Source organism: Lupinus angustifolius, chromosome LG17, assembly GCF_001865875.1.
Source record: "Lupinus angustifolius cultivar Tanjil chromosome LG17, LupAngTanjil_v1.0, whole genome shotgun sequence".
In the NCBI taxonomy this organism is placed as follows: Eukaryota; Viridiplantae; Streptophyta; class Magnoliopsida; order Fabales; family Fabaceae; genus Lupinus; species Lupinus angustifolius.
In genome coordinates this window covers 11,912,661-11,921,097 of record NC_032025.1, presented here as the reverse complement: position 1 = coordinate 11,921,097, position 8,437 = coordinate 11,912,661, and the positions used below count along the sequence as shown (strand labels likewise).

Below are 8,437 nucleotides of genomic sequence, written 5' to 3'. Positions count from 1 at the left end.
AGTCTAATTTAGGAGTAGATTCATTTGTTTTTAGAGCATCCAATGTAAGCTTGCTAAGCATAAACCTTAGCTACAAACCGCGGGAGCCTTAGAGGCTTGCCAACAAATGTAATGCTTCTTGCTATAACACATTGAGTTAAAAGTAGATTGATTTCCTTTGTGAGTCAAAGAGGATTATATCCTTGTGAGAGTATTCTTCAAACCTTCTTGGCTGAACCAAGATTAGAAGTTCCTATCAAGAATCAAGTTCTTGTGGCGAGCATCACTTTGGCTTATCAAACAACTGAATTGTTTGTGGCGCCTTCACCTCAAATCTTTTCCATCTTCTTTTATCCAATTTCAATTCATTTCCGCTGTTTAATCTCAAGGGCTCTACTCAACCGTGAGCCTAGGCCATACACCAACCAAGATAGATTGTTTCAAGAGCCTTTTACCCAAGAGGTTCACATCAGGTTGTCAACCGAAAAATGCCATGCTTTCTGTACATGCAAATAAATACAAGGCATTTAAAATATATAATATTTCTGAACCCAATTTCAGTACCTTTTTTGAGAATATTGTGAATTTCTGACTAATATTATCCTCTTGTATTTAGTTTCCTATGTATTTTTTTGGTGACTATTGTAAAGAACTTATTTCTGAGAAAGGATTATATTTAATATAACATTATTTTGGAGGATGAAAATGGCACATTAGTCAATTGAATCTCTAACATTACGGAAAAGCAAATTTAGTCCCTGACTTCGATAATTGCCAATCAATTTAGTTTCTCAGACTAATGCATGTCAGTTAAATGTATCGAATCATATGATGTGACATATTAAGGGGCTGAAATGCTCCTCTAAAATAAGTTTGTCTATAAAGTGATAAATTGAAATATGTATAGCCTTACTAATTTTAACAATATCAACAGTGCTCTATAAAGTGATAAATTGAAATATGTCTAGCTTTACTAATTTTAACAATATCAACAGTGCTCAAGGTAGAGCATATAAATCATAATGTTGAGTTGGTTACATATATATAACTGATTAAGATTATTACCACTTCGAATCATAACAACTTGTTTTACTAAATGTTGAATCTTTCAAACCAAGCTCGTAGAGACCGTTTAAGTCCATAAAAATATCGGTGAAGTTTTCAAACCATAGTGGACTCCCCTTGAGCAACAAACCCAGGTGGTTGCTCCGTATATACTTCCTCTTTGAGATCACCATATAGGAATGTACCTTAATATCAAGTTGATGAATAGGCTAATGATAAGTGACAACAATAGAGAAGAGAAGCCGAACAGAGGCCATTTTGGCAACACGAGAGAAAGCGTCATTCTACTTGAGGCCATATATTTTATGTACTCTTTAGCCACCAAGCGAGCCTTATACTAGTCAATCTTACCCTCAGGCCAACCTTAACAATAAATACCTAATGAATGCTAACCAAAGACTTCCCAGGAGGTAAAAGAACAAGTTCTCATGTGCCACTACTTTGAAGAGAACACATTTCTTAAATCATTGCTTGCCTCCATGCTTGGTGGGAAAAGTTTCACCTACAACAACAATAGAGGACAAAGAGGAAAGGCAAGTGTGATGTAGAGAAGACAAATAGCGATAACTCAAAGCAATATAATGAGGGGATGAATTACGAGCGGAAAACATACCCTAACGAAGAGCAATGGGAAGCTCAGATTCATGTGGTAGGGCCACAAACACGAAAGGAACATGTGACAGTGGGCATGACCCCAATAGTAGGACCAGAGGCGGGGATATGCATCACAGACGGATGTGGATGGTAATGATATACCTGTAAGGGTCGCTCAACTAGGTGATCCACACTATTGGTAGTTAGGGTCAAAGGAACAAGAGTCTCAATCACATGAGGAACTGAGACAAGTGCAAGTGAAGACTCAGGAGGGGATGGTTGCAGCTAAAGTATGGAATGAACTCGGAAAAGTTAACATCGACCGATATAAGGTAATGCTAAAGAGTATGTAAATAACAAGGATAACCTTTTTGGGACGATGATAACTAAGAAAGACACACTTAAGGAAGCGAGCAGAGAGTTTGTCAAGCTCAGAGAGAGATTGTGAACAAAACATGTGGAGCCAAAAACACAGGGAAGAAGAGAGCGAAGAGGTGCACAGGGAAAAGGACATGGGTGAAGATAAGTAGTAGAGGCCATGAGATTCTCATTTGACACCAATCGTGTGTCCCGAACTCGGGTCCTATAGGGTAACATTGTGGTTAGTAAAGATAACATTGCAATTGTGGGATTGAGTCAAATAACTGACTGAAATTAAGTTCAATGAAAAATCTGGAACATAAAGTACATTATGAACAAATAGGGAATTGAGGAGTGTAGAAGTACCAATTCTTTTCGATTTGGTTTTGATACCATTAGTGGAAGTAACAGTAGGTAAGCAACCAGATTTGAAAAGCGGGGAGCACAAAGCCCTATTACCAATTATGTGGTTTAAGGTTTAGGGTGGAAAAGGTATGTCAGTTTGAGCTGCATTTACAAGATGTCGTTGAGGGCGCACATGTAGTTTCCAACAAAGATTAATAGTGTGCCCCAAACGATGGCAATGATGACACTTGGGACGATTCTTGGAGTTAGATGAAAAGCCCTGAGAGCAGCACCCTTGAATGTCATGTTGAGACACAAGGGCAACAATATCACCAAGGCCTGAAGTGATTGAGATGATCTGAGCATACTGCATTGGGACCTAGAGAAGTGTCGACAATGTTGTGGAGAAAGTGGCAACGATCGTAGACCTCAAAATTTGACCACGTGTAGCAATGTGTTATATAGGCAAATCATAAAGTTGCAAGGATCGTAAAGAAAGTGTTCAAGTTCTTTCTTCTATTCGGAAGGGGCAAATATAGCTAGAGCTAGAAGTTCATTAAAATCATAGAATGCAACATGAACACAACCAAGATAGTTGGACATAGGACCATCAAACTTCTTAGGTACAATGAGGTCATCAAATCATGACACGCCATAAACATGTTGAATGTCATTACAGTAGAGTTCCTTGGCCTCACTTCAAATCGATTCACATGTAAGTTAGGGACCGAAAATTGGTTTAATAGTGGGATGAAGTGTTGACTTGATAACACTACACAATTTTGCATCAATCTTCTCATACATTAGATATTCAGCCATAAACACATCTTCCGCCTTCTTAGTGAGATGTTCCTTATACCCTTGGCCAGTAAGTCATAGTTGAATATCTTATGTCCCAGAGTCAGAGTTAGAACCATCCAATTTTTCCATAGAAAGAGGCAAAGTGAGATAGATGGTGAAAATGGTATTACTAATCTTGGACTGTTCAAAGGTACCGGGAGCCACCATAACTAATCAGAGGAGAGAGAAAAAACACGTCTGAACAAAGTAACAAGGATCTTTTTGCACAGATCGCAAACATCTATGAGGCAAAACAAAAAAAACACAAGCAAATCCACAACCAAGAGGAGTGGTCGGATCGGTGGCCAAATGCGTCATCACACGCAATGGCTAGTGCAGTTGAGAGAAGGGTGGCGGGGTGGGAAATACGCTGAAACCGCAAAACTAAGAACAAATCTGGGACCAGGGGCATGCGAGTCTTGCGCTATGAAAAACGACCGAAACAACGACAGACATGGCAGTAATGGAACACACCAAAAACAGAAAAGAAAAACTCTCTTTTTAGGCACTAGATACCATGTTGAAAGAGATGAAGAAGATAAAACTTCTTATCATTAATTTTAAATGATGTACAAGTATATAAAAGTATATAAAGAAAGACTTGGACCTTACTAATATTCACGATGTCAATAGCTTTTGTCGTAATGTCAATGGCCAAATTGTTCGATAATGCCATTTTCAAGGACTAAATTGATGATTTTATCCACTAGAGTTCTACATGCATTCCTATATGGGTTGCAATTATTCTACATACTTTTTTACTTGTTTGTCAAGGTTTACTGTCTTTTATTGTGTTTCCTGAATGCATGAGGGGTCATTTTCATACTCTAAATTTTAGCAAAAAATAATTTCCTAGTATAAATATCCCTTACTTCGACTGTATAAAGCAGTCTTGTGATTCTAGTATATCAAATTTTATCTCACCAAAAACTATATTCTTGATATGGATATGCTTTCTTTGCTAACTTCCCCACATCAAGACTCATTTGAGAGGCGATGTTACCTTGAACTATCTGTTGGTGCCATGACTATTGCAACAGATTTTGGCAGCATAATCTAAAGAGACAAGCATTTCAATAAGAAATGAGAAAAATATATAGAAATTACAGGAACAACAATGTACTTAGCTTGATTCTGTAGTAAATGAAAGCATAGGAAAAAATAATACATGTCAAGCATCAATTGTATTATAAGTATACCAACAAGATATTGGTCTAGTGGTGTAAGGCTCCGCTAGATCCCGAGAATGACCAAAAGGTCAGAGTTTCAATTCCTGGAAGTAGCACTTGCTAGGAGGGACAATCATGCACCCCGAAAGGAATTAGTTCTTTAACTGAAAGCATACTCTTGGTAGTACCAAAAAATTGTATTATAAGTATAGGATGACTAGTTGCATGACTTAAGTTCAGAAAATAGCATATGGAATTTGATCTAGGAGTAACATATAAAACATTTCCTCGTAGCAAACCCCAGAAATCTATCTCAAAGACTTAGCAAAGAACATCCATTAATAATTCTCTCAATTGAAATTAAAAATTCTTGTGAACTCACCTGATATGAGTAATGGGTGTGCACATCAATTGATGACATGAAACATGATTCTGTTGGATGTGTCTGGCAATTCAAAATTATATATTTCAGTGTTACAAAATGAGACTGGTGAAGTAAAAATAAGAAATTTGGAAGATAAGGTTTTAAATATGGAAGGAGAAAAATGAATGATTAAAAAAGTAAATTGTATTGATAAATATTGTGAATAATGATGGGATAATATTATGATACAAAAGAGATAATACTAACCATAGTTTATAGAAATAGTAGACTCCTAATTAAATAAGGAAATAAATCATAAAAAATAATATAAGATAATTTCAATCCTAAGAGATCTTCTAAGATACTCTAAACAAATCTAAGATATAATTATCATAATATGATATATTCTATTTATATCTAAGTATCATCTAGATATTCTCTATAATATAATTTAAGATATTCTTGTTAGAATTTCTGACAGTTTATGGGTCACAAATATAATTCTATAATTGTGTTATGACCATTATTTAATTAGCCAAATATAAAATGGTCTTCAGGAATTAATTTGGTGGCTAAGGACATATGTGTCATGAAATATTATAAGTGTAGATACCTTCAAGCAATTTCTGATTTGATGATGAGAGTGAATTAGAATTATTGCTACGATTACTTTTATGGGTTATGGTCGCCATTTGTAGAGTAACAGGTTTGGTTGAGTAACTGATGAGATAAAAGATGGATTGATGAGGACTTGTTAATAAGGTTACAAAACCCATCAGAATTCTATCAGTTCAGACTCTCCTTGGCTTCTCATTCCCTCTAAAGGAGCATAAGAAAAACCATCAAACTCTATCATCTGGAAGATCCTCGTACCCACATACCATTGAAAATTCCAAATGGATAATCAATGTATGCTTTTCTTCTTCACTATGAACTCAATTGGGGTTTCTTCGGTCTAGATCAGGGTTGTTCCATTTGAGTTTATGTATGGACATAAACGCTTTGTTATAGGAACAAAGCCCTGATCATTAGGTTTTCCACATTAAGTTTAAAGGATTATACAGAGAAATCCAACAATTGGTATCAGAGCCACCCTAATTTGATTCATGTGTGAAATTTGGTCTTATGAAGTATTTCCTTTTCTTCCCCAAATTTGGATTAATTGTTTTTTGGCTTTGATGATTTATCTATGCCTTGGATTGATTAGGATAGAAATTCATCGTTATCCATGTGCATATAGATAGATTCGAATTGAATCAATGATTTTATGATGTTTTTTTTTGGGTGGTTTTTTCGGCAAGAACTGATGTAGAAACTGCCATGTTCGGGTTCTGGTCGCTGTGCTCTCGCTCAAGCGAGAATTAAACAGAAGCATCATTTTTTTTGCCCTAGCGAGAGTACGAGCGGCATAAGGCTCGCCCAAGCAATTTTTTTAAGGGAAATTTAAGATTTATGGGGCTTTGGTATCTTTGTGCATTAACTTTGGTTATTATTTGGTTATCCATTAAGTTGTCTGTTATTTCAAGTGAGCCAATTGAAGTGAAATGTCGCCAAAGTGACCTCTCTCATGGATATAACTCATGGGGAATATTAGATGTAAGTGTGTATGATTATTCATGCGAGTATTAATTGGCCCAAAGGAAAGTTGATATTTGGTCGAAGATCATACACACCTGTAATGATAAACATGTTATAATTCTAAATTTTTTATACATGTGACTGATGAATCAATCCAAAGAGGGATTCGTCAGTTGACATGCCTTATTATAAATGTTTGATCATTACAACAAGAGTACCACTTGTAGTTAATATTACTGTCCAAAGACTTGATATTAATGGTGCACTAGGTATCTTGATTTGGACATACCATTATTTAAGCACATTGATAATTTTAAGTTGTGAGCATATTTTTAATATTTTGTCTTTTGTTCTATTCACGCTACATCAATTGCTTCTATATTTGCAAATTTAAATTCGATTCCGGTCCTTAATGGAGAAAATTTTAAGGACTGGAAAGAGAACATGGAAATTGTTCTTGGCTGCATGGATCTAGACTATGCATTAAGGGTAGAGCAACCCCCTTCTCCTTCGAAATTCAGTTCCTCTGCAGAGAGAAAGGATTATGAGAAGTGGGATCTCTCTAATCGCATGAGTCTAATGATTATTAATCGCGACATTCCAGAGGTCTTTAGGGGTACTGTCTCGGATGAGATAAACAGTGCCAAAGTTTTCCTTGCTGAGATTGAAAAGCGCTTTGCAAAGAGCGATAAGGCGGAAACAAGTACTCTGTTATAGAGCTTGATTTCCTTGAGGTATAAAGGCAACTGAAACATAAGGGAATACATTATGGGAATGTCCAATATTGCTTCAAAATTTAAGGCCCTTAAGCTTGAGATGTCGAAAGACTTACTCATACATTTGGTCTTGCTTTCCCTTCCTGCACAATTCAGTCAGTTTAAGATCTCTTATAACTGTCAAGGGGGGAAATGGACTCTAAATGAGCTTATTTCATTTTGTGTACAAGAAGAGGAAAGACTGAAGCGAGAAATGACTGAAAGTGCCCATTATGTAAGTACCTATAAGGACAAGGGCAAAAGGAAAAAAAACTTCAGAGCGCAAGAATGAAGCTGCTAAAGGTCCAGTGCAAAAAAAGCAGAAGCAGGCTGATGTCTGTTACTTGTGCAAAGAAACTGGACATCAAAAGAAGAAATGTGTAAAGTATCACGCTTGGCGTGCTAAGAAAGGTATATTTCTTACTTTGGTATGTTCTGAGATCGATTTAACTTCAGTACTTGGAAACACCTGGTGGTTAGACTCTGGTTCAACTTCTAACATCAGTGTTTCAATGTAGGGTTGCTTGAGCTACCGAAAGCCTAATTATGTTGAAAGATACATCGACGTTGGCGACGGAAAATCGGTAGAAGTGGAAGCTATAGGGCACTTTAGGTTGTTATTATGTACTGGTTTTTATTTGGATTTGAAAGACACCTTTGTTGTACCGTCTTTTAGACGGAATTTAATTTCTGTTTCTTATTTGGACAAATTTGGTTATTATTGTTCATTTGGAAACAATTCGGTTCAATTGTTTTTAAATTCAAATGTTGCTAGAACTGGTTCACTTATGTTAAATGACAATCTTTATATGCTGAATAGTATAGTTGATTATAGTGAATCCCTAAATGTGGAATCACGTGGTACTAAGTGTAAAATTGAAAATAATAATTCAGGTGCATTATGGCACAAGTGCCTAGGTCACATTTCTCAAAAGAGAATTGAGCGTTTTGTTTCAGATGAGATTTTGGATTCCATTGACTTCACAAACCTTAGTGTTTGCGTCAAATGCATAAAAGGAAAACAGACCAAACAATCGAAATCTGGTGCATATAGAGCTTTGGACGTCTTAGAATTGATACTTAGTGGGTCATTCCTTACGGCTTCCTGGAATGGTCAACAATACTTCATATCATTCATAGANNNNCATCCTACCCTCATCCTTGTCCTAATCCACATCATCTCCTCATCCTCATTCACGTCCTAATCCTATCCTCATCGTTATCCTAACCTCAACCTCTTCCTCATCCTAATCCTCATCCTCATCCTCATCCTCTTTCACATCCTATCCTCATCCTGCTCCTCATCCTCATCCTATCCTCATCCTATCCTCATCCTCATCCTCATCCTCCTCCTCATCCTATCCTCATCCTCATTCTCGTGCTAATCC

At 36.5% G+C, this 8,437-nt stretch overlaps 1 long non-coding RNA gene across 1 annotated transcript; it reads right to left on the bottom strand.

Annotated features, from left to right (window-relative positions):
* Positions 452–4,801, bottom strand: LOC109331066. The gene is made up of 3 exons (XR_002105738.1): positions 4,735–4,801; positions 4,187–4,239; positions 452–479 (listed from the first exon to the last, which is right to left on the bottom strand). It is a non-coding gene; the product is annotated as an uncharacterized LOC109331066 (long non-coding RNA).